This window comes from Sturnira hondurensis, unplaced genomic scaffold (assembly GCF_014824575.4).
Source record: "Sturnira hondurensis isolate 20B ecotype Veracruz unplaced genomic scaffold, ASM1482457v3 Scaffold0008723, whole genome shotgun sequence".
Taxonomy (NCBI): Eukaryota; Metazoa; Chordata; class Mammalia; order Chiroptera; family Phyllostomidae; genus Sturnira; species Sturnira hondurensis.
Genome location: NW_028081354.1, coordinates 1,826,637 through 1,835,179, shown reverse-complemented (window position 1 = coordinate 1,835,179; position 8,543 = coordinate 1,826,637).

Genomic DNA, 8,543 nt, shown 5'->3' with positions numbered 1-8,543 from the left:
GGCAGATGACCTAATTAGTCCTTATAAGGTGATTCCTGAACAGTTTAAGATTCCATCTCTGGGAGGGTGAAACTAATTAAATTAAATCTTGGTTTGGCAATGTGGGGCTTAGCAAAAGTGATTCCACTTGGGGCCTGTTGCCTAGCTTTTAACAATATTAATTAATAATATCTGTCACATGAATTACATATTAAAGTTACAGACCACCCAGGTAAGGATTAAGTGACCCTGGGCCTCCATTTTCATGTAGTTAAATGATGGCTGGTCAGGATAGCTAGTCTCTGAGATCACACCCTCTGATTTTCTGGAATTTTTCTTAAAATTGTTTATTTATTTATTTATTTATTTATTTTTAGACAGACGAGAAGGGAGGGAGAAAGTGTGGGAGAGAAACATCAGTGTGTGGTTGCCTCTCATGCACCCCTCACTGGAGACCTGGCCCACAACCCAGGCATGTACCCTGACTGGGAATCAAACCCACAACCCTTTGGCTCGCAGGCCAGTGCTCAATCCACTGAGCCACACCAGCCAGAGCTGGTTTTCTGGAGTTTTGTTATCTATGTCACCTCAGAGCTTAATCCTAGGGGGTAAAACATCTGCCCTACTTCATGGACAAACGAGGAGGGATTTTCCCTAAACACCCTGAGTGGTAAATGATAGAAGAAAAACACTGGGCCTGCAGACCCCAACCTACCCCTCACTCTCCAGGAAGAGAGCTGCCTGCAATAAACAGCTTGCCTGGGCTGTTTCTCCAGGGCTGGGCTCTTCCAGTCCTGTGCCGAATGCTGGACACAATTAGAAGGACCGTTTGGGTTCGTGCAAAAGCTAAGTTCTTGGACTTCCGGCCAAGATGGAGGTGTAGGTAGACAGACACACTGTGCCTCCTCGCATAGTGACCAGCAAAAAAACACCAGAACTGAGAAAGAAAAAAACAACTAGAACTGAGAGAAAATTGAACTGGACGGAAGTACAACAACCAAGGAGTTAAAATAAACACATTCATCCAGACAGGTACCAAGGGTGGAGTCAGGTGGCCAGGTGGAGAGGGGTCGCAGCAAAAATAAATAAATAAATAAATAAATAAAAATCAGTGGCTTGTGGATCCCGGGCATGGGGTGGCAGCGGGCAGACCCAATGAGGTGCTCAAGGCAGCTGGCTGACTGAGCAGTCCCATATTCAAGCACAGATAAACCAGGCGAAACTGGGGAGAAAGATACACCATGCAACCCAGGACCCCAGCACAGGGAAATAAAGCCTCAAAACACCGATTGAAAACACCCATGGGGGTTGAGGCACAGGGAGAGACTCCCAGCCTCACGGGAGAGTTTGTTGGAGAGACCCCCAGGGTCCTAGAATGTACACAAGCCCACACACCTGGAAACCAGCACCAGAAAGGCTCAGTTTGCTTAGGGAAAGTGGCAGATGGGACTGAAATCCAAGAGAGAGCAGAGCAAGAGCCATTGTTTCCTCTCTGACCCCCCCCCCCACATACAGCATCACAACCCAGAGACTGGGTTGCCCCACTCTGGTGAACACCTAAGGCTCTGCCCCTCATACCTAACAGGCATGACAAGACAAAAAAAAATGGCCCAAACAAAAGAACAGATCAAAGTCCCAGAGAAAATAATTCTAAGCAACCAAGAGATAGCCAACCTATCAGATGCACAGTTCAAAGCACTGGTGATCAGGATGCTCACAGAATTGGTTGATTTTGATTATAAATTAGATGAAAAAATGAAGGCTACACTAAGTGAAATGAAGGGAAATGCACAGGGAACCAATAGTGATTTCTCTGTTCCAGAGAAAAAGAACCAATAATAAACATGAGTGTTTGTCTGCTTATCTATCTATCCATAGAGAGACTTATTTTAAGGAATTGGCTCACATGATATGGAAGCTGACAAATCTGAAATTTGCAGGACGGGCTGGTGGTCCAGAGGCCCAGAGGACAGCCAGTGCTGTAGTTAAAGACCACCTGCTGCAGAATTCTTTCTTCCGCAGAGGAGGTCAACCTTTGCTTCGACTTAGTCCTTCACCGACTGGATGGATCCCAACCACATTGAAAAGGACAATCCGCTTCACTCAAAGTCCATGGATTTAAATGTTACTCTCATCCAAGAGCACCCTTACATATCTGGTCTTTGTGGCCCAGCAAAGTTGACACACAAAATTAGCCATCATAGAGGACATCTTAGTAATCACTGTCTTTATAAATTTCCCAGTTTCCCTCAGTGACCAAGCCTCTTGAAGGTAGGGCCATTGTTGTGTATACATGCATTTCAAAAGACCCAGGGCACTGCAGAAAAGGCACTTTACAGACATGTATTAACTATACAAGGATGGAGTGGGGGAATGCAGGGAGAGAAGAACTAAAGTCCCCATGGACAGTTTTGTTCTCTTGAGAGCAGTACTATGCCACCTGAGGAAGGTTTCCTGCCCAGGTGATGACCTGTCTATAACCCACTCTCATGTCCTGGAACCAGGTCCCAAGTTTTAGTGTCTTGGGTGTTGTCCAGTGCTGGTAGATTTATTTAGACATGGATCCAAACCCGGACAGCCCCACTCTTTAGGCAGGATGGAAATGAGCCATGAACATGTCCAGTTCACTCCCGCCCTGTGCCACCCCTCAACACCCCTTCACCGCCCCCCATGCCAAATGTGATCTCTCAGACTCTGCCGGGACCTCTAGTTCAGGTGGGCATCAGAGACACTCTCAAGCATGAAGGCTGAGAACACATTTTAGCAATAAGCTTCCTGCCAGCAAACTTGGCCCCCAGCCTTCTTACATTTAGTGATGCTGCCTGGATGTAGGAACATCAGGGCACGTGGAGTAGCCTGGGAAGTTCGTGAGGCTATACCAGGCTGTGTCAGGATGCCAACTTAAAACTCTCACATTCTACTTCTAGCCTATGTCATCTGGGGCCACTTCTCTGCCCATGCTTCATCCCCATGTTCCATAGAGGGTAAAGAGATAGAAGGAAGATACCTTCATACTGGAAAGTGCTCTGAACATTGCAGCAGCAAGTTCTAGCATCTGGGTCTTCCCACATACTAACTGTGTGGACTGTAAGTCCCTCTGCAGCTCAGTTTCCCCAGGGACAACCTCATGGGGCCATGTGAGTAAGTAAGATTTCATTCACACAAGGAGTGCTTTGCAAACAGTTAAGAATTACACAACTGAATCTGTGTTCTCATGCTGACAATCCTCACCCCAGGACCATCCATTGAGTGAAAATGGTTCCTCATCCAATCAACTCCATCTCATTAATCTTTCTAAATGGAGTTCTCATGTCTTTCGAATTCAGTTAGACAGAAAGTGTGTATGTGTGTATGTGACTGTGTCAGGCAAGGAAAGTAACTCCTCTGAACCCAAACTGGTGTGATGGGAGTTCTCGATCTCTACCTCTTCAGGGAGGAGCCCGCTCTGCCCACACTGGCCCACTGAGACGTGCCCATTTTCTGAACCTCTGCCACATGAGCACAGATCTCGCTTGTTATGTGAATGTGCTCAGCCTCACCCCCATTCGGCTCTCAGTGCCTAGAATTAGCCTCGTACATAAAAGTCCTTTATATATTTACACGCCATTTTTCCTGTATTACTTACGTATCAACAAAAATATGTTGAGAAAATGATCGAGGGATTACTCAAGAACACCCCTCAGCACATTAATGAGTGGGGCAGACCCATGCTTCCTGGAACACTGTTTCTGCGGAAGTCAGGATAAGGAGGGCTCTTGGCAAGAAAGCATGCCATTCATACAGGTGTGCCATTCTTCCAGAGAGGAGGTGATGGCAGAGATAAAACCGATGCTTCTAATTCCACAAACATGCCCGTTGACCATAGATGCCACAGCACAACGGCTAAGGAATTGGCGATAAAAATGCATTCGCCATGGGTAGACACTGTTGACCTGGGTTAAGACATAACTACCGAGAAGGGCATTTTTCAGAAATAACAGACCTTGGAATAATAACAGGCTGTCCTTTTGTAGAAGAAAAGGTTTATTGAGAATCAGGATCTTCTGAATTTGTAACTTCTTTTGGAGAAATAGGGCCTAGAGGAGTAGAGAGTCATTTAAAAGTGGTTGTTCTCCTCAAAAAGATACCAGAATAGTTGGAGTCTCGCGTCTTTTTCACAAAGGAGGAAACTGAGGTTCAGAGAGGGGAGGAGCTTGCCCAAGGCCACACAGTTAGAGAAGGCCGGTATGGCTGGCTTGGAGCATGAGACAAACAGAGAGAGGTTGGGCAACCAGGCCACCCAGTCTGGTAGCCATGGTGGGGACTGTGTGTGCTCTCGCGCTCTCTCTCGCTCTCTCTCTCTCTCCCCCCCCCCCTTTCTCTGAGTGCCAGCAAGCTTTGGGGGTTTTAACTGCAAGAGAGCTCTGATCAGTGATAAGTGTTTGCATTGCGGGGATGGGGGGCATGGATTGAAAGCAGGCAAATTAGTCAAGAGGCTCTTGAGACTGGAGTTAGCTTAAATAGGGTGGTGCCAGGGCCCACAGGGCAAGGACTTGTCCAAGGTCCCACTGCCATCAGAAGCGAAAGCACACCACAACCCTAGTTTGTCCATGGACCCAGCCACCCCCTGTGTCATGAATCGTCGGAGGTTCTTGAGATGAAAGCCAAAAAGACTTTTTGGTGAAGTAAGGTGAGGGCTTAGGAAAGGGAATAAGAGAAACAACTTGAGATGGCCCCTGGAATCACCTGAGGTCAGTCTAGATCCAGATTCACACAGGGCATGCAAAGAAAACAAAGCTCTCTTCTCCTCGCCTACTTCTATCAGTCCATCTCTGGTGGGATGGAGAAGGAACCCACGGGAAATTCCAGTGACCTGACAACTCTAAATACAAAATTGTCCCAAGCCTCAGGCAGCCCCATCTCTTCTCCGTCAATTCCAACAGCCCACTCACTGTTCTTTTTCTATTTAAAAAAAAAGAAAGAAAAAAGACATTTCTTCCCAGAGGGGTAACCAACAGATGTCTGCCTTTCTTCCTAGGATGCTGACCACATTTTTACAAAATGTACCATTTTCTGTGCTCTGGTATGCACAAACATTCATTTAACACATATTTTCTAAGTACCTATTAAATGCCCAGTGAAGTGACCCTGAATCACAGATGAAACGGCAGTGGTGTGAGTCTGTCACAGGTGAGCACAGGTAACCAGGTTCTTGGTGATTGTGAACAAGAATTGAACCAAACACACAGAGAGTTTATAGCAGGAAGAGAGAGCAGATTTATTAAGTGATAGTACATTCCACAGAATATAGGAGCAGGCCAACTCCAAGTACAGATCAACCCTCAGTGGTTGGAGGGATTCTATTCTTACAGGGCAGATATTTCCTGGCCAGTTTTGACCAGTTTCTATTGCACACACACAAGCAGTTATATCATTTTAAGCTACTGCACATGCGATCTCCCGTGATTTTCCTTGATTGCCCCTGGGGTCAGGGGGCAGCACAATGCTAATTTGTTATAATGCTCTTATAATGAAGCAGGGGTCGTGTAGCATCTTCTGTCCAGATGCATTCATGAGTCACCATGATTCAGTGCTTTTCCAGAAAGAGGGGACAACATGTCTTAGAACAGGGTCTGTGTCCTGTATTGAGGTTCTTTGTCCTAGTCTTGGGGTGCCTCCAGAGTTTCCTCACTTCTGACTGTCTCCGGCCTCAAGTCCAAGGTTGAACTCCACCAACCAGGCCTCCCAAGCTGGGTGAGAAAATCAGGAAAAGCAGAGGGACCAGAATCTCTGCCTGAATTTAGAGTTACAGTTCCACCAGGAACTCACTGCCCTGTATGACCGCGGGCAAGCCCCCAAGCCTGATCGGCCTCAGTTTCCTCCCCCTAAAATGAGACCATCTCTAAGGTCCCTCAGAACTCTCACTTCCCATCATGCTCTAAGACTCGGCAGGAAAACACACACAGTGAAGCAGCAAGCAGGAAACAGAGTGTCTGATGAAGCATCCTCAGTACCAGTGAGGCTCAGGGACATAGCAGGTACTCAATAAACACTAGCAGAAATAATGAGTATGTGCCGTACAGGAAAGGCTAACACGCTCTAATGGAAGAGTGAGTCCAACAAGCAAAATGCCATTTTTCACCTATCAGAATGGTGAAAATGAGAAAGGAAAATGCCTCTGGGGCCCAGGTACCTGACGCTCTGAAGCTTTGCTGACTAAAGGGAATGTAGTCTGGAATAGTCTCTTTAAGAGAAAACTGGACAATGTGTCCCAAAAGCCTCAAGACATGGACACCTTTTGATACAGCAATGAACCCTTCTAAGTGGTGTAACTTAAGGAAACAATTGGACAAAAAAGCAAAGAGAAGTATACAGATGTTAATCAAGTGTTGTTGGAAATAAGGAAAAGGGATGAGCGGAACAGGACTATTACTGTGCACAGCAGGTGAAAAGTTCCCTACAGCTTGGGAATGACAGGGTGGCTCTGTGTTAATTGCTATGGAAGGGTGGCGTGTGTGTGTATGAGAGAGAAGGTGGGGAAGGGGAGGAGGTGAAGGGGGTGGAGGGGAGGCTGGTCTGTAAAAGCGAGTATAAACAGATTAGCAGTTATCTCTGGATGGTAGTGTTAGATAAGATGAGGGTTTCAAGGTCTGGGCAGTTCTAAAGGTTATTTCTTGCTAAATGTTAAAACACAGCATAGTGTTTTGCAGGCTCAGCAACAAACAGGGTGAGTTCCCAACGGGAACCGAACTGGATGAAGGGAGCCAACAGCAGCGGAGACATCAATGTGCAATTGACCAGACAGTGTAACAAACAATGGCCATGGGGAGGCAGAGCCTTGGTTGTGAATCCTCTGTCTCCTTTACTTATGCAAGTAAATAAAACCACTTTGCAACAGCTATGTCTCATTTTCTAATAGCACAAACTCCTGAGGTTCAGCAACAGTACAGTTATGGGTGTTTTTATTATTTGCATCTTCTTATTTTCATAGTGCTCATGGATTATTTTTGCAATGTATAGAATCTACTTCCCAAAAGCCTCATGACAAACCAACTTATCTCCATCCTCCACCTTCTGCTCTGCCTTTGCTGTGGGAAATGTTTTCTCCAACATGATGGAGAAGTTAGGGCATTTCCAACAAGTGTTCTCAAGCACCCTCAGCCAGCTCTGGCTTGAATGGGGCTGGGCAGGCAAGTGGGAGATTTTCAGAGATCCTGGTCCTGGAGCAGAAAACCCCTCTGAAGGCCACAGAGAGAAGAGAGCAGCTGCTTTGTTACTCCCTGCTCTTCCTTGGTCGTCCAGCATTGTCAAGCACACCGCTCATTCTCTCCACCAGTAAGGTGTTTGTGACACTTCATCAGCACTCTCCAAAAGGGCCACCTCCCACAACATGTCCTCACAAGAAAGGTGCACCAAACCCAGGCAGGACAGCCAAGGTGCCTGCGTTCCTGGGGCAGACCACGTGCTGGAGTTCTCGCCTCAATGAGCAACATCCCAGAGCGGAGGCAGGCCATCTGACCTGAGGGCAGGACCCAGGACTCTAGAGCATTAGGACTATGAGGAACATAGACACACATCTACATTCATTTCACACAGGGTGAACCTGAGGTGTAGGAAAGAAGGAAGAAAGGCGTGTTCGGTGTCACCCAGGGAAATAGTGGCTAAGCTGAATCCAAGATGCCAGACTCGGTACCGATTAAACTCCCTACTGTCCAAGCTGCCTCTTCGATACAGACTCCCTCACTTTAGCAGTAGCAGACTATTTTAATTCCATCCCCCAACCATCTGAGTCCCTGGCCTGGCCTGTCTGCCTCCTCTCCATGCACACTGCTCAGCTCCCCCTATCAGGTGCGGCTACAGAGCCAGGTCTCTGGATCCTCCTGTGCAATCTACCTCCATAGCTTTGCTCAGTGCACTGGAAGTACCCACTGCTCATCCCTCTAACATTAAATCCCATACCTTGCCCACTTTACAGATGGAGAAACTGAAGCTCACGACATGAAGTGATTCACCTAACACTGCCCTGCTGATTGGCATCAGATCAGATCCCTGCCTCTCTCCTAGTCTGTTACCTCTTTTCTGGGAACTGTGTGTTCTGGAAGTTTGGACTATGGGCCTAGGCAGTAGGCATTCCCCTTGCTCTCTCCAAAATGGGTGATCCTGAAGCCCCAGCTCCCCAGAGGTCTCCTCCTTCCTGCCTTTGGGGACCCCTGAAAGTTCAAAGACAGCAGAGGAGGATTCAACAAAATGGCTCACGCCGGCTCTCCTAGACCCGGTGCAAGGTGCCTGGAATCAGCATGCATGAAGGAGCCAGGCAGGCCAGGATTTAAATCTTGATGCGGTCACGTACTAACGGTGTCACCTCGAGAGACGTCACCAGCCTCCCTATGGCTAGTTAGCTACCCAGAGAGGATGGTGATAATATCCACGTGCTCCAGTTATTATGGCCGCAAAACAAATTGCCCTAGGTGTAGTGTTTTAAAAGAACATTTTGCTCATGAAACGATGGCTTGGGCAGGGCTTGGGAGGGACAGCTCACCTCTGCTCCACTCACCATTAGCTGAGGAAATTCAAAGGCTGGGAGT